Consider the following 19,042-nt stretch of genomic DNA (forward strand, 5'->3'; position numbering starts at 1 on the left):
ATGCCTACTGATTACAATAAGGGCTGAACTTAATATTAATGTAGAGAATCACAGTTGAACGTGTTTAATTTCTGTAATAACGAAAACAGCTGTTACACATGGATAACAGTGTGTATGTCTGAGCAGTCATATCTTCATTTTACAAAGAATGTACAACCCTGGGCAAGACAACTATTCATCACCTTTATGAACAACTGCAAAAAGAACTGAAGCACCTTGTGGCCTCTCCCTGCCCTGCTCCCATAACATGGCTCATCAGAAGTCTGTAGCTCGTACTGTTACCAGCTTCAGCGACCAGGCTGGGCAAGCAGCCCATTCTCAAGATGTTATCCTTTTGCCCTGTACATGCCTGCAGTCCCACCAGACCCCTCATCATCAATACCAAGCACAAACAAACCATTTCTAGATAAATTTTTCTCCAACTTGATGACCCTGCTACCTGCAACTTAACAAAACCCCAGCTCTAATCACTTATCCATAGTTCAGTGATATTTTTGCACAGCAGCCTAAAAAGTTGTTCTCAAGCAGGACATGCCACCTTCAGGTCTGAGATCAGCGTAATAGCCCCTTTCTGAATTCTCACCTTATTCTAGCTCATATCTGTAGTTCAACATTCATATATCAAATCTACTCCAGACACTTTCTAGTAATAAAAATTAGCATTTACCAGCACTTTTGGAACTGCACCTCACCCTCCAATAGCCTGAATCTCTTCTTCCCTTTCCTCTATTCTTCCCAGCTGCTGAAGTCACTGACCCAAGTGCTGGTGGGTACCTGCATCAGTCCTTAGCTTAGCCTGGTAGCACCTTTTGAATCTTTGGCTTACTCTGAACTGTATCCATATCCCATGCACTGCCTTGCACTATTTTACAACAGCACTTCCTTTCCTTACTTCATCTGTCAGCACCTTGCAGGGATTAAAAGATGCATCTGAACATTTTAATGTCTGCTGATGCAGCCTCAACCTTTCCACTAGAATTAGCACTTTTTGACCCACCACCTAAAAGTCAAATAGAATATTAATAAACCTATCTAAATTATTTTCTACCTTAAAAGAACTGTGTTTTATTATGGGGGGATAAGGGAAATTAAGCTCTCTTTTATTTGAGCATCCTACAGAACACTGACATATTGCTCTGCCACTTTCAAACAGGAACACCATTTCAACCTGCTCCGTTCTGCTGCTTTTCTTGACATCAACTAAAATTATTCCTGTAAAAGAGAGAGCATATGCTGTCACATCTGAAAATACTGTGAGCATTGGCCAGCACTGTGACAGCTGAAATTCAGTAGAGACATTTGGAGACATTTGCCAAGGAATAAGTCTTAAAGCCTTTCCTTGATTTCCTGAAAGATACTTATAATTGCATCAGCAGGCATACTGCTCCTAAAGCTTGCAGTCACAGGCTGGTCTGACTTTTGGAACCATCTAACACCTTACCACAGTTCTGAGTGCAAGTGCCTGTGCTTATCAATTGTAGTCAGTCCTTGAAATGCACAGGATGAATTTTCTTCCCAGTAATTCCCCTTCCTCTCCTCCACTATCCTTAGAGTACAGATGTGAAGATGACGTGTATTGTCAGTACTTTCTCAGTTTAAGGGTGGCCCCTCTTGTTCCCATACCAAATTCTAATTCTCTATAAATTTGAAGAAGTGGGACAGGCTGAGCCTCCAGTAACCTAAACATGATTAATGATTGTGTGGTTTCATCATGGTTCAATTTTAATATAAAAAATATCCTAGATTTGGACTTACTTTATAGATTAGGCAAGAATCTTACAGATTTACATGACTACATGGCTACTGGTGAAGTTTTGCTACCATGACATTTTAGAACCTGCCACTTTGAATGGTTATAAAATGCATATATTATAATTTTTTTAAATGCTGAGTATAAATTTCACCCCAAATATAAATTAACTATCATATCTGGTATGAAAATATCTAGATAGCTGAAGAATAAACAGAAGATAAAATGAAACCTGAATTTAAGTAAAACTCTCTTGTAATACATATCTTTCTATTATGACGTGAAAAAAAGGTTGACATGATGGTGTTTTAAAATCAGAAGCACTGACATTGCATTACAAATTATTCTCTGTCTCTTTGTATTTTATATTCATATAGTCTTAAGCATTTGTGATTTCTCATCTCCAGGCATCCTTAAGTATGCTTGAGAACCAGAATCAATGCAAACTCAGAAGTCTTCTTGAACTTTAGGATGAAGGCCACTATGAATTCACTTGGAAATTCCATTAAATTCCTCATGCACATTCTCTACTGTCATTTCAGCACATTTATGATAAGAATGTGGAACTGCCTGCTTTGAGTAACTCTTCTACCTGCTATCTACTGGCTTGCCTGTCTCTGTTAATAGTGCTTTGGATTTCAGAGGATAACACAGTCTGGAATGAAACTATCTCGGGTTTAAAAAAATTATTCTCAGACATTAATTTTAAATATGAAGCAGAAATATCTGTGTTTAGCTAAAAAATGATTAATGGGATTGGATTTAATGTGCTAATTTAACATATTACAGTGATTTTATAAGCTGTGGATCTTCTTTCCAGAACACCTTGTTTCTATTTCATGATAAAAACATCCCCTCTGTCATTTATCTGGATGTGAACACTCTGTGAAGATAAATTACATGCCAGAAGTTTCCATATACCGTCACCCCCCTCACCTTCTGATATAGAAAGCTCTCTTATAACTAAATTAACAGAAAGAGTTTAACATTTTAATAAAATAATGCAGGAACCTGGTTTTATGGGATTATGCTGAGCACTATAATGAACCAGAGGATCCCAAGTATGCATTTCATACTCAACAAGATAACTGAACAATCACTTTCAAAAAAGGAATTCTACTGTTTGTTATTTAGAGTAACCATTTTAAAGCACTTACCTGATTCAGGGTTATAAAACCCTAATAAAATCAGTATGGTTTAACGTGAGTTAATCAGTTAATTTCAGAGGTTATTATAAACTAAGGGATATAGATAAGCATCCAGTGGGATCTTCTAAATATCTAACTGTCCGTGTTTGATACCTGTTGATATTTTGTCTCCATGTAGGGCAAAAAAGGAAGGAAAAAGATCACTAGGTCAGTTATATCTCAGAAACATCACCCTATCTCAGCATAATTATATTAGCTAAAATAAAAGAATACAACTTGAAACGCAGGAATATATGTGACACTAAAATAGAAAAGTAAATTAATTCCTGCAATTAATTACACACAATCTAGATGTGTGCAAAGGATCAGGATATATGACATGATACTGGTATCTTATCCCATCACACACCATGTGGTCTAAGAAGCCAGCACAAGTATTAGTCCTTTGACCTTATTCCCTAACATGAATTTTTTTCAGGGCAAAGTAAATATCAGTCTTGAAGACACTGAAATGTAACAGCTGCAGGTTACGCAGGTAACACTCAAACTATACACTCAGGCATTACAGTTTAAACTTTAAAATAACTCAGTCAACCTGATTAGACTATGCTCCATCATGTGCATAAACCCAGAACATCTAACAGATATTTCTGAGTTAAAAATGCTGTCTCTAATGATTTGACACCGATGTTTCATAAGGCTTCTTGGCTGCCAGCAATCACATCCATCTGTTATGTTGGCAGCACACTCAATCACAAGGTGTGCTGGATCTCTTCATTTTAGGCACCATTGCCAGAGGAATACAAAAACCTTTGAACTGAGTGCGAATGAATTCAGAAAGTACCAGTTAAAAACTACCTGAATGGGACAACAAACCTTGAGCAGAAGATGAAGAACAGAGGAAAGAATTTAATAATTCTAACAGTGGTCATATCATTGCTTGAAGAAGTAAGTAAACATTGAGAAGAGTCATTGCTATCCAACAATCATACTAAAGACTTCCCAAGAGACACATACTGGAAATAACAGCACTATCTTCTGTTTCTTCCACAGAGCTTAAAGACCACTTCTTGACTTCTCTCTCATACATGTGCATATCTAACTATACATACATATAATATCAATGCACATGCGTGTACTAAACATACACACATGCATAGCCTATATTAATAGTGTGCACAAATATATAGCAACAAGACATGCATAAAATATAAATACATAGATAATTTTTACTGACAAGCCCTCTGTGATTCATGACAACTACAAGGAGCAAAATCTACTTGCTATAAGGTCTTCTGTTTATTCCATGAGAGAGGTAGTCACTCAATGCTTCTGCATAGCAAAATACATTTTCCTGCACAGTTAAAAGAGAAAAAAGCCACAAAACAGTGTGGCTAATCCATTAAGAGAAGTTCTGTATGTTCCAGAAAACTTCAGCAGCTCCAACCTTTCTTCTTCTATGAAGGAGAATTAGGAAGAGGTCTTCACTTGGGCAAGAGTTTTTCCTGCCATCATTTTCATGCTAGCCACCAATATATTGATTCAGAAATATTTAAGCAGGGAAATCTCACTGGAATTTCTGTTTGTTTGGGGTTTTTTCTCTGCAACTATCAAGAGACGCTTAAATCAATTTATCAGCTATAAAATCAGGTATCAGCATGTGAAGTAACTTTCAGATGAACGCATTTCCCTTTATTCCACTACACAAATTCAGCCCTGTTATTCCTCAAGGCCTCAGTAAAACACTCTGTGACACACAATTTTGAAAAAAAAGTTCCTAAATTTTAGTTTGATGGTTTTAGTTTGATTTTTTTCATTTCTTCCTCTGCACTGGCTGCCCAAAAAACCACTGAATTCACAGGAACAAAGCTCAGTATTTTAACATTCACTTCCAGATAGTTGGGTTTTGCTTTCCTAGAGCCGTGGTGACTGTGCATATCAGGAGAGCAGAGGCGCATTTTACAGCCCCTGCATTCAGTTCAGCTGTCGCCAAGAGCTGAGCCCTGTGGGAAGGATCCTGCTCTGGCAGCAGCGTTTCTCTCTCAGCTGTTTGGCCCAGGGCTGCACCAAGGAGCACCCTCACTGCCAGCCAGTTACAGTCTCCAGTGAGAACTGATCTGATTTTGGCAAGAATGGGCTTTATACCTTTGCCAGATGTGACCAGAATAGATGAAGCCAGTCAGGTCCCTACAGAGCCAATGCCTAAAGTGCCACTCAATAGTGCATAACTGCAACCAGAGCAGCAATGGGATATCCTGATACTACCTTGTCAAGCAGTAGGAGGTTTCTTAGCAATCAAAAGTGCTTCATTATATTGTTTGATGAAACAACTACAACATATAGCATTAGATGTCACAAAGTGGCACCAAAATGTGAGAATGCTGATCAAACAAAAAAAAAAAAAATTAAGGTCCACGCTAGAATGGAATATTTTAGCTGAAGTAATGAAACAGTAGTAACTATTTCATTTGTAATATTATTTTTGTAAGAGTAATTATTTGAGGTTTCAAGCAATGCTACTTTGTTATTTCTACTTATCTGAGGAGTGTGCCACAGAATCTTCACACAAGAAGCTCAGTGTATGAAAGTTTCAGTTTACTCACCACAGAACAGCTCCATCTATAATTCTGCTGGCTTGTTGATCTCTGTGAACTTCAAATTATATGGTTCTCTTCTTGGTCTGGAGGAAGATAAAACAATTCTCCTTTTGTAAACATATTCATGAATTTTGCACACAAAAATACGAACACAGTCTGCAAGTACTTTAAGAAACAACATAGTGAATCAAAATTGAATTCCGAGCCTGACTCCATCACTTTGACTACTGAACCAGGATTTTCCAGCAAAAAGATTGTTTTACAAATATTTTACATTAATGCCAGTGTGAAATTTAGTCAGTGTATGGTTGTACAGTAAGACTCTGTAACTTTGAAAACTTAACCATGTTCTTTTGTGGTGTGATAGTGAGCAATGAGGATTGATAGTAACTCAGAGTGACATCCAATTTCCTCAGATTTTAGACCTTGCACCTGTCACATGCAGGATCACCAAGTTTTTTTTGTGTTTTATTTTTTTAAAATTGTTTTTATTTTCTTAAATATATAAGATTAGTCTTCCACAAACATTTATATACATTTTAATTATCAAGTTGAATTAATTTATCAGATTTTTATAATACTAAAAAATGGAAAATATATCTCTATATATAACATATATATATAATAATATTTTATAAACTGAGATTTTAAATTTTTATTTTATTTTAAGTTGCTTTCGCTTGTGGGAGATGAGCCTATATCTGAATCACAGATTGGCAGAGATACCCAAAGAATCTCATGTGGAAAAATTGATAGAGCTGTTCAACTACCAGTTTCAAGTTTAAGTAGGATAATGCTTTTGGCTTCAGATCTTAAAACAGTCAACATTACAGTACAGGTTAAAAGTACTATAACATGCACTAGTGGATTTTCAAGGCTTTCATCACAGAAATGGGAAAGAAAGCAGTCTTGTAAGTCAGTCAGGGCATTATATACCACAATTAATTATTTGCCTGTGTAAAATTTTAGCCTAAATTAGCTAAACAGAATAAAATACCTTTATGACCTCTCCTAAAGTCTTCTACTGGTGACACAATATTTTGTATTTTAACAGTTATGAAGTCAGCATACCACACAGAACAGACTTATAAATACATTTACACTGAGACAAAAGATTAAATAACTTAAAGGCCTAGTTCTCTTCTGCATTATATATCTGCTTGGCTCCACTGACAATTCATCAACTGATAGTGACTGATCAGGTTCAAGATGTTTTCAAGTGCTCAGATGGGCAGACAACACAAGAGTCAAGAGTATGACATAGTGTATATCAGACAAATAAACCTACCAAAGCTTGGCATTTTTATTAGACTCTCATGAAAACAATCATAATGAAATCCATCCAGTGCTTCTGAAGGGTCCAGATTTTTGCAACACCCATGCTAACTCCAAGCCTCTGTGCTCTTTTTGTCTCAAGAAAACAGATGTTGCCCACCCCTCCAGCAAGCCAGTACAAGGTATGCCTAAGCAAAGACAGGCCAGTGCAAAAACTATAACTTCTTTGCTATTATATGAACATGAGTTCATTGAGAAATAAAAATCTCTCTTCCAGTTTCCTTCCAATAGATGGTTCAAAAGTTACCCGTATCATTATCAAACACATGAAGTCACATTCATGTGATACTTGTGGGGCTCCTGATACAAGTCCTGGCTCTGAGAGAACAGCATCATTTTATACCCAAATAAATCAGGGAAGTATTTCTCCCAGTGCTTTTCAGACTATTCCTGCTACACCTCAGGCAAATTACATTCTTTTCAAAAGTAGCTCATAGAATAATTTTTCCAGAAAGCAATCAATAAAATCTCCCCTCATGCCCTTCCATCTCTTTCTGCTTTCCTGAGAAATAAAGCCACCAGCCGCGCTGGCACCTTTGATAGATGACTTAAGTGAATTTTTCTGGACATATTCCCTCTCTCTTAAGCAGACAAGTTGCAAAACTGTTGTTCTGCAGACCCTACCATTGAGATGGGTTCAACCATTCAGTAACCCTGGAAACACACTGACTTCAAACTTGCAGTGAAAGGAAACCAGCCCAGCTGGAAACCTAAAACTGTATGACAAAAGTCACACTGAGTGTTCAGAAAGAGCAAAACAATTTCACCAAAGTTAAGAAGTGTTCTCTCTAAATGAATAATAAAATCTGTATTATTGCTACACAACAAATGCAGATGCAACAAAGCCTCTTCAGGCTTTAGGAAACTACATATATTTTCCTTCCTGAATTTACTAATCATATTATGTATTTTTTAAATACTCTATATTCACATCAATTATTACTCTATCAATTATTTTAAAATAGGCATAGATACATGTACAATAATTTCCTCAGGTGTATGTCAAATTATATAATTCACCTATTTCTAACCATAAGCAGTGATAAAGACTTGTAGTAACAAGAATTTTATCACTGGTTATGGTTAACATATAATTTTGTTCTAAAGCAAGGATATATTTAATTTTTTTCCTACTCCTTAACATAAAATGGCAATGATCTTAATTTAACTTAAAAGTAAAACAAGAGCTAATTCATCTACAAGGAAAGTAACTGTGGTTATGTAAGCCTTGGGATGAAACTTCACTGCAAATGAAACATTTGAAATGAAAATCAGCCTGTTACACTTGCCTTTTTACTGGGCCTAGAAGCAATACAGTTGCAGCTCATCCATTCAATCATTTCTGATTTCCAGAGCTTTTTTTTCCAGAGGGATGTTTAAATGAGATACCTAAATGCATTTTATGCCAAACAGTCCAAGTATTAACAGAACTGACTTTGGCTCTTATACCTAAGAATAATTACAGAAATCATTTCATCTGTCATGTGAAGAACCCAGAATAAAATAAGCTGCCACAAAGCATTGTGTCATGTCACCATACACATGCACACACACATTTTATATATGGAATATTGCAGTTGTTCACTTTCCCTCCTACAGGGATAGAGTCTAAGGTGGTAGCTTTCCTTGGGGAATATGCTATCATTAAATTTCCCATTAGGGCCTTTTCCATGGAGAAGGGTTTTTCCTCTACCACAGATTAAATCATGCTAATTTCAAACTAGAGGCAGTCACATAAAATTGATTTTTAGAAGCTGAAGAGAGGTAAGATGGATGGTGTGAGAGGAAGCAGCAATGTGCATTTTCAGAACCGTGCTTGCATATTCTGTGTTTCAGAAGCCCTTGAGATTTGCATTGCTCTATTTACCTCACTGAAAATTTCAGCTCTTCTAATTCCCACTCTCATCCCCACTGCCAGAACATCACCAACAGCACTAGATTTCTGTGTTGTAAGCAGGACTATGGCTCCTTTTTGAACTTATGCAGCTTAGTGTCATTGTTTCCTAGAACTAATCCAAAAGTATAAATATCAGACACCTGTTATATCTTTGTGTCTGACAGAAAGTAATTTCTCCAAACTGACTTAAGATAATACAAATAATAATAAGTTTTCTCTGACAACAGGAAGAGTCATCCTGAGAGTCCCCCTTCACCTAGTGGAAAATGAAAGCATCATTAGATATCAGAAGACCATCTGAACAAAGATTTGGGACCTTCATTCAAGAGAAGACAAAACTGGGTTTAGGAAATGTCAGACTCTGAGGTTTGAAGCAGTCAGGGGTGCTGTCATTGCTGGGAAGATGCAGAGCGAGCTACTCCTGCTTGTCATGGATAGACTACAGTACATTCCGAGGAAACCAAGTTCTGGGGGGAAGCCAGAGAAGAGGGGTGGCCTCTGCAAGTCTGTGAGACTTTTAGATTTTTCCATCTCAGATAGGATGGCTACACTCATACAAAGAATTGGAAAAAATTCAGTCTTATTAAAGTATTTCTGCATAGTTTAAAATTACCCTCTTTTAACCTAGCTTATATGAATACATCATGCATTTGTGTGTAGATATCCATATTGATTATATACTGGATCTCACAGCTTGAAAAGCTACCATGTGAACTTTGTTCATCAAAAAACTGCAGGTTAGTTATTAGGCAACCATCCATTGCTGTTTAACTGTGGCAGATTTATGCAAGCCAAAGAAGTTTCAAAGCCATCTTCTTAATTCTTCAGGAAGAAAATATATAGCAATTTATTTTTCCCTTGCTTTTAATAAAATTCAAAAGCTAGTAACAGGAAAAAATGACAAATTAACAAAAAAAAAAAAATAAAAGAAAGAAAAAAAGTGTAAAATTCATCTCCTACCTACTAAAGCACACAATGTACCATCTTCCACAGTATCCAAGATGAAAAAAGGTTATTTCTCAAGCATCCAAACACTTAACCATTAATCTCTCCTTCTACCTCTCCAGAACAATCCCAAGCAATTACTTTTTTTTTTTTTTAATTTTCTGAAAAGCTATTCCTCCCTTTCCTTAGGAAAGATGGGAAATTCATATTACCTATTACCACCAACAAGCATGTCTTGCTTTACAGTTGGAATCATAGGACTTCTTCTCTTGTTATGTTTTAGCTTAACAACCCTACAGCCATTAAAAGATTTCACAAACTCTTCAAACTCCACTACATTACATAGAGAAGTGGAAAACCATCAGAATTATGTTGGGGAAAGGTATAGTTATTCATTTATATTCATGGTCCTGTGACTACAGTGGGAATACTGATTAATATGTCAGGATGTACAACTGGTCCCAATAAATAAATCCCTGAGGAATTTCTGGGATTGTCAAGTTCATCAGTAAATATATATATTTACACCTGAAGTCTCTACTTCAGTGTATTTCATACCTGAGTATCATTTTCAGCTCTAAAGAACAGTTATAAACAAGCTGACTGAAGACTTTGCTTTAACTCCACAGGTAAATTTAATCTCCTCCAACATTAGGCAGCAATCAGGCAGCACGTCCTCCCCAGCTCTGAAGGCTCCCATTACAGGCAGTGAGAACAACCTCTGGGCAATGACACAGTGTGCTTGTGACACACTCAGACTGGGGCAGTAACACCTAAAGCAACTCAAAACCTCACAGGTTCTCCTAAGCACTCAGTTCTGACTAGATGCCCAGCTGGTAGGAAAAGGCAATTAGGTGATAAAACTCTCACTTTAAATTAATGTGAAGTCCCTGGGTTAGTGTACCAAAAGGAGAACTAGCAAAGCTTTTAAATTCCCTCCTCTTCTACTGCTTGTTATTTCAGACTGATAAAGGAGAACCAAAATATTTGAGAATTTTTGCACTTTTATCCCACAGTTCTATATTAGATACTTTCTTCTTTCACGGACAGCAATATAGGAACCTACGTGAAGTGAGCAGCAAGGGCAAAAGTGAATGTTATTAAGGAGAGAAGTAATGAGACATTTCAGTGCAGAATATTTGAGAATTTTAGAAACTGCACAGGTTCCCTCTATGTATCTTTCTCTTATCAGTATACAGAGTTTGTCCACACTGCGTGATGATAACATGAGGCATCAAAGCATCACTCTTACTCTAGAATGATGGCAATTCAGAAGACAGATTGCAGATTTCACCTATAAATCAAAACTGTTCAAAATGTTCTCCAGACTCTCCTCTTCCAGCAGTGAATAGTGATCAACTTCTGGAGCATTACCTCAGGTGTTCGCTGTCATCTATTTAAAGAAATTCAGCATCCTTGACATTGAAAATGACTTAAGATACCAAATTCTATACAACAATAGTAGCAGAATGATGACATAGCAACTTCAGTTACAAATACCTGAAAGAAATAGCAGCTCCTGTCCTGTATCTATGCCTCATATCTATTTAATAGGCATTTGCATTAAAATCTCAGATATCTTGGCATCAAGGTTAGACTGTATTGTCATTACCCACTTAAGTTCAGCACAATATCCTGTAAGCATACCTAGGAAAATGAATTGTTCATGCATTTCACACATGAAAAAGATAACAGCTGGTCTTAGAAGTTCCCTTTGACTCTTCCTTGCTGAGATATTCTTTTTCTGGGTGCACACTGAATTATTGTTCATTATGCCCTCCTTATACAAAGCTCTTATTAAAATCCTTACTCCAGTTTTATAAAGAGTCTGAAAGATGAGAACATGCCCTACAGAAACCAAGGGTCTGCCTTAAGGTATTTGTTTTTCTTTGTTGCTATAAAACAATTGCCATTTATTGACTCCTAATATACTTGTATTCAGTAGACATAGCAAGTACACACCACAGTGATGTTAATATAACCGGGCACTAATCAGGAAATGACATTTTGAAAACCTCTGTATTTTTAAATTGTGTTCATGTAAAGAAAAAAGTCAACTAAACCCACCTCCCTGCTTAATTGGGGAGTTTAATCCACAGACCTGTCACAGAAAGAACACAACTGCCAGAAACACTCAGTGTTCGCATCGCTGCTGAGATTAAAATCAAAGAGAATGTCAGCATTCCTTTGGAAAGAGGAAGAACCAAGGTAGAGGTTTTTTATTGTAACAAAGTACTGTGAAATCCACATACAATGTGCAAACAGAGTGTATTTACTTCTGCAGGGTTTTTTTTTCCTTATGTTTCTCAGAGCATTTTTCTTACAAAAATTACAAAAAAAAAAAATCCCAGAAAAATAAAGAGTAGTGATGGTTCATTACACATTTCTTGGCAGGAAAACACATATTCTTTCCTTCAAGGACAAGGAACACCTGTTGAGCTTTAGACCAAGATTTTCTCAATATGGGTGTTTTAGGTCCCAATCACTGGTTGTCAAGATAAAAACCAAGAAATATCTAAAATTCACTTTGTGTTTATTTTATAGAGATTTAGAAGTTAATAAAATAAAAACTAGAAAAATCTTTATTAGGACCTTTTAGAACTCTGTTCTTCAAGTTGAACTCTTGAAAGTTCAAAAACAGGTTGACAATTTCAGACAAAATGATTTGGATTGTTTTTAGCTCCTACTATTACAGAGTATGTAAAAGTCAGGTTATCTCAGAAATATTTGATTATTTTAACTTTTAAATGGGAAATAATTTCCCTACCTTCGTTGAGAGTAGAAAATCTAACCACTTCTATACGAATGTTAAATTGTCGTGCTTTTTAGTAAATTTCAATTGCAAAGATGTAATTAACTGAAATAGCTTTTTTTCCCCCAGGTGGATCAGCACTTTAAAAGCACATTTCTACCAAGCTTCATTAATTGCTTTTTTGCAGCAGATGATCACACACTAACTGTTGCAGGACTTGCACAAGAAAATGTGTTTGTAACTTTTGTCCATTAAATTTCAATCTTATTTTCCAGTGTCATTTCATGGACTTTTCTCAACAAAAAGTTTTGCCCCACAAATGCTAACTGTGGTTATACTTAAATTCTACCTTAACTAGCAAACACAAAGCTAGGTAACACCTAAAAAGGACTATTTTAATAAATAGAAGTCTAACACAAAATCAGCTTTAAACCATACTGAGATCAATCCTGAGTAGACAGTAGGATTCACTAGTCATGCCAGGTCTCTTTTTGAGTGGTTTTGTGAGAGTAAAATTTTTCCCATATACCCACATTGCTCAGAATAAGCTGTTACTACAACAGGCCATATCAAAGCTTTCCCAGCTGAAAATATTAGGAAAGTGTCACAAACAAACCATTTGTGAGGGATGAGTTGGCCCTATATGGCAAACATCCAGAAATAAGATATCCTTCTGTCAAAGGAGCTGAGTTCCCAGACATAACAGCAGTTATTGCTCAATTGCTGAAGACATGAGTTATTCTATGACTAATCATCAGATTATGGCACAAGTTACACAGCAGAAAGCTTTGCTTTTTCATGAAGTCACCTCAGGTTAGTCCAACTGGCAGAGATACTGCTATTTATTTTAAATTCAACCAAAACAACAATTTTCTGTTTCCCACACATGTTCATTTTCCAATATGTTGAAAATTCTGAACTGAAATCATAATACCGCCTCATAGAATCATTTAAAAGAGAGCATAGGTTTGTAAGAGCTGATTAATAGACATTGAGGATTCCTGGCATCTTGGAGAAAACTACTATGAAATAGCAACCAAAACAGACACACCACTCAGTGTATCGGTTGAAGTGAACTAGCAAGACACTGAAAAGCTTACAGAATGGATTTTTGCAACTGTATTTTAGTTTAGTTACAGTTTACTCCATATGGTGAAAATTGGTACAGTCGAAAAAACATGTTTGTTCCTCAGAATCCTTGAGCAATTTGAGACATACTACTCCATATTCTTTTGGTTGTTTTTGTTTTGGTGGTTTGGGGTTTTTTTGGTAGTATTCCTCAGAAAATTCAAATTTTAATAAAGGAAAAAGCTTTTAAAGTTTCTAGTTCAGCTACTATGTGCTGCTTTCAAAAAGCTATATGCATATGCTAAGCGGAATACTAAAAATAGACCAGTACAATGCAAAGTTTGTTTCAAACTTTCTGAGAAATTACTTTTCTGGCAGTGATGAGAGAGCTATTAATTGTCAATTCAGTATTGCTTTTGATTTCCTTAGACTAGATTTAGCAATAGAACTGAATGAATCAAGGCACATGGGAAGATATCTGCAACATAAGCCTCCCAGGCTTTTATGTTTAGATCAAAGGGTATTGATTTACAATTCTGAGGATGAAAACAGTGGTGAAGAAAGCCAGGCAGCTTTAAGTAAAGTGCTGAGATCAGTGACAGATCTGATTTTAGCTACGAGTTCCATCAAATAAAAACAAGGCCAATGGCCTTGTCAGAAACCTGCCTTCCTTTCCCCATCTATGCTTGGTTTTGATGCAGGGTGAGAAGTTATTTTTTTAATCTTCTAGCCATTTTTAGTGTTACCATTCCTAAGCGTCATTTTACCAACAGAGAGAAAAACCTTTTTGAAGAAAAGTGGAATTCTTTTTCTTTTTTGGTGACTGTCGATTTAATATCAATCACACAGGTGCAAAATCCTCTGTTCTCTTAGTCAGCTGATGTTCTGATTTTCTTTTTTAAACCTCATTAAGGCAGCAAGAAAATCCACAATCCTAAATACATTAATACTAAGCAAGAAGAAGCAAACAGTGCAGCAGCTGTTACGTTTGCCTTGGGAGGTGGCAGAACACGGTGGAGACTGTAAAGCAGAACAGCAGGGGTAGGAGAAAGTGACTGTTTAACAGCACGACAACACAGTTTTGTTTTCAAAAATGGCACTAAGACAATAAATGGAAATTGATTCAAATATCACTCAGTGCAATCCCTAAACATAAGCAAGAAGTTCAGCAGAATAGTATATTTCTTCATAAGTCTAACACTAAATGGATATGGGGAGTACATAAAACCAAACTTTGGAGCTTTTAGGCAAGATGCTCACATAGTAGTACAGTTTTTCCTATTCCTCCTAAATCCAAACAAAAAGCATTTTTTTCCTGTTATCACTGTCTGAAAAATAGTGGGTCTTTAATCAGGAAGTGGGTATGCTGACTTTATTATATAAAAATCAAGGCAAAAAAATATTAGCTTTCATCCACAAGAATATTTTTGGTATTTAGGCATAAAAATAAGAGTAATAATGTACAGAGGAAAGGGATGTCAATAAACAAATCAATTTACTCTCACAATATTGCAGTGGCAGCAACTATCCAACAATATTTAGTGTGCTGCTTTTTAAAAATAAAATACCACGGTGTGAGTTGTTAAAATATTTCATGTAATCATTCAGAGTTATCTGAACATCACTCTGCAGAACACACTTCACAGTAGAGTAGAGCCCAGTCGTTCATGTGTAGACATGGGAAATAGAATTAATACCCTTTGGCAGACAGGAGAGAGCGGACAGAAAAAGGAAAAAGTGCAAACAATGAAAAAGAGGGTCTTTTTTGTTACAAACACAATATCTTAGGTAAATGTTAGGCAATTTTTTTCATTTATGTGCTATTTTTCCTAATATGGAAGATAATGGTCCTGGGTTAGGGAAAAAAAATTACATTAACTGAATGAATTGTTTTTCTAAGCACTTGCATAGTGCAAGTGATACAAAAGGAGCAAAAGTGGCATAGAAAAGGATTTTATCTTTATCCATCAATTCCAATAAATTTCACAGTCATTTTTGTAAATACAATTACACTGACCATTTTTTTCATGGCACAGTTTCTCTCTAGAAAATTCAGAAATAAGATATGTGAGGTGTTTCAGTAAATCCCACGACTGTCCACAGCAGGGAGTGAGAAATGGGATTGATCAATTAGAACCTGCTTTTAATCAGAGTCAGTTTTTAATCAGAACCTGTCGTAGTGCATTGTTGCACTTGTTGCAACAAGTGTTAGGCAACTATGCTATTCAAGCAGGCTTTGTTGCGATTTTATCATGTCAACACTATATATTAATTATTATTGTTTTTGACAATATTACAGACACATAAAATGACACTTCTGCTATCAAGCACAATCTATTTCACCTTGGAAAACAACCACTGGCCAGAAAGGGACAACTGAAGAGAAACTTGCATTGACTACCGAGGGATGACTGAAGCTCAGAGAGGTGAACAGCTGCACTAACTAATTAAAAGTTAATATACTTACTATATTGCAATTTTATTTCAAGAATAATCTAGTTCTTAAATGTACTTATTTATTTCACCTACTTAGGTCTATAAATAGGAAGTTTAAGCTCAGCACGATTAACAAGAAAAAAATAAATTTATAACCAAGTACAATCACAATCCATATTGTCTTACAGCCACTAATTTTACAACAATTTTCTAATTTAGATTTTATACAAAGAAACACCAAAGACTGGAAGATATTATAGAAAATATTTTTTCAAAGACATATAGAATACTAGTCATTTCATGGCAGGGTAATAAGAGCACCCATAAAACATTTAAATACACTAGTATCTATTGCAGCACAACATCCATAAATAGGATTGGCATTAAAGTGACAAAGGAAAATGTAAAGCAAAATAATTCATGCAAAGAATTTGAAATACTCTATTTGCTTAAAACCTTATCTTTGCAAACTGTATTGACACATGCAGAGGCAAGAAAAATTAATTTGAGAAGAGGAGAAAATCAGACACAGTTTGGAGACTATTACATCACAAATATTATTTTAATGACACTTTATCCAGTCTCTACCAGGAAAACTATTCATCACATATGAAACTGTTTGACAACACAGCTCCCTGAGTAGAGAAGAATGCAAGGCACCTCTGCAAAGGCCCTCTGAAACAGCTCACTGGAGTCATCCAAATAAAAACATTCTGCTGTGACCTTAGTGGCTGAAATATTATAGTTTGCAACTACTTTTACCAATAGCTATTGAAAAGACTAAAACCTATGTTCATAGTATTTGTTAATGCAACAGGTCCTGCTTTCTACAGCAACCCAAACTCACCAAAATAGAGCCCAAAATACCAGCATATTAATTGGCCCATGGAGCCTTCAAACACTATTTCAGATCTCAGTCATCACATGCACTTGTAAAAACAGATTGTAGGAAAGCTCTGACAAAGACTGCCATACTACACAAATCACAGTAAATAATTTCTTGTTTAAGCTACAAATCTAATGCTTAAATTACCTATAAACCATTAGCCTGAATAATCTCAGGGGAATGTAATTACATATACAAAGTCTTTCATCTCAATTAGACTGAATATAGAAAGAGTAAGTAGTGAATAACTTTCCATAAACAAAAATCTGTTGCCATTAAAGAGATCAAGATTTGTTATTGTTACACACTGGGGCAAAGAAATAATTACAAAACAAAGATTCATCTAACCAGGATCCAGCAGCATTCAGACTTTGAATGTTTAACTCCTAATGGGTCTGCAGGGCAATCACAGTAATGGAATCAGAAAAAGATCCAAATGTTTCCATAAATCATATGGTGATCTAGATTTCACCGAAGCAAATTTAAGTAGTTAAGAAATCAGCACATACTATGAGAAGAGGAACCAGCTGCCATCTGGCTTCAGGGCTGCACAGGCACACAGCCACTTTCTGCTCACACAGCCCTCATCCTCACCGATAAACCCACTCCTGACTGGAACCACGGAACATCCCTTCAGAGCCAGAAAGGAATGCTGAGTCACCTTCACTGCACAGATAATGAATCTCACACGTGTTGCAAAGTGAGACTAAAATAAAAAGCAGAAGATCATTCCCTTTTTAATAGCAAATTAATCAAGTTTTCTGAATAAATATTGTAGTACAAACAGTGCTCAACTCACTTATAGATAGAAACACTGAGATCCTCTACAAGAATGTGCATTTTATAGGGGGCTCAGAAAAACTTTGGAACAAGGAGTTAGCATTGCCTTGATAAAAATATTTAACACAATATACTCTTCCTATTTTTACAGTAAAGAGCCAAGAATCTTCATCTCCAGATGCTGCAATGTTTTATCTGTATTAACATGCCCCCAGTGAAGCAGAAGAATTTCTAACCAATATTAAGGAGTTGCTAATGAATCAAGCATGTTAATTAAACACAGTATGAATACTGCTGTGAGACCTAGTTACAAGGAAGGATAACAGTAATCAATGTTGCTTCTCTCCATTCCCACTTTTCTGTTGGAAAATGTCCTCCCCATTTGCTAACCCACTCTTCTACTCTATTATTATGACACTTTCATCCAGCAGCTTTTGTGCTTAAAACAAAATTCAGTAGAAGACAAAAAGCAGGTGCAATGAAGCAGCATCTACAATTTGGGTTTCCCTAATCATAGCTACAGAAAGACAGAAAGTTGTCTTTGAAATAAATGAAATTTTCTCTCCTCAACTCAAAATGACTTCCAGCCTTTCTATTACCTTGCCTGCAGTCTGGCTTGATGGAACCTAATGATTCATGATAAGACAGTGAAGCCCAAAAAATGGATTTTTCAAACTTTGGAAAACTTTAGTACTGGGCTCTGTTCCATCTTTTGGTCATCTCTAGTTACACTCTCCCAGTAAAGCTGCACAGTTAGGCAACAATTTCACAGAAGTACTGAGGTATGTGTTTAAAGCATTTCTAAATCAATGCTTTATACCAAGCTCAATCACTCTGACTTCAGAGTGATTCACATCAGAGTTTTACCACTTTTATTTACAATTAATGCTCTGAAAGTGTGACTGAGCCTAAAGTTTTTCCTCATTCCTCCAGCATCATCTCAGGCTCTCCCTATTCAATTTCCACACATCAAAGGGATTCTGAATGATAACTAAAGATTTTGCTCTCCAGATACCCAGTACTAAATTCTGCTTCAAAGATGGCCAAAAATATTGCATGATCAGTAACAACAAAATAATAAAACATCTTAGTTTTCTCCTGCAGTTGTTGTCTTACATGACCTATCCTCCATGACTCAGAGTGACAGGGAAATTGTGAATGCTTTTGGAATTACCAGAAGCATTTGGATATACTTAATTGGTGTTTCCCCAGAGTGCTTTCCTATTTCAGGAAATAGCTCGGACCTTTGGAAGGAAATTCAGTGAAACCCTAGAACTGGACAAAAATAAGTTGAATTCTGTTCATAAATACATTATGTTTTTAGGAGTTAAAAAACATATTCAAAAACTTACATTTATTTTACTTATTTATCATCAATGACCTTCCTGAATGCTCTCTATCCTTAAAATTTCCTTTTTATCTGCATTTTAATGCAGCTTTCATATTTC

The 19,042-nt window shown here is 35.9% G+C and overlaps 1 long non-coding RNA gene across 1 annotated transcript in view; it reads right to left on the minus strand.

Moving 5' to 3' along the window:
- LOC114061674 overlaps window positions 1–19,042 on the minus strand; it is a 135,284-nt gene that overhangs the window by 62,523 nt on the left and 53,719 nt on the right. Inside the window, exon 2 of the long non-coding RNA XR_003572180.1 lies at window positions 5,502–5,578. This is a non-coding gene — a long non-coding RNA (uncharacterized LOC114061674). The remainder of the gene's footprint in view (window positions 1–5,501; window positions 5,579–19,042) is intronic.

This window comes from Empidonax traillii, unplaced genomic scaffold, assembly GCF_003031625.1.
Source record: "Empidonax traillii isolate 1590-97213 ecotype Southwest subspecies unplaced genomic scaffold, ASM303162v1 scaffold347:size1123457, whole genome shotgun sequence".
Classification (NCBI taxonomy): Eukaryota; Metazoa; Chordata; class Aves; order Passeriformes; family Tyrannidae; genus Empidonax; species Empidonax traillii.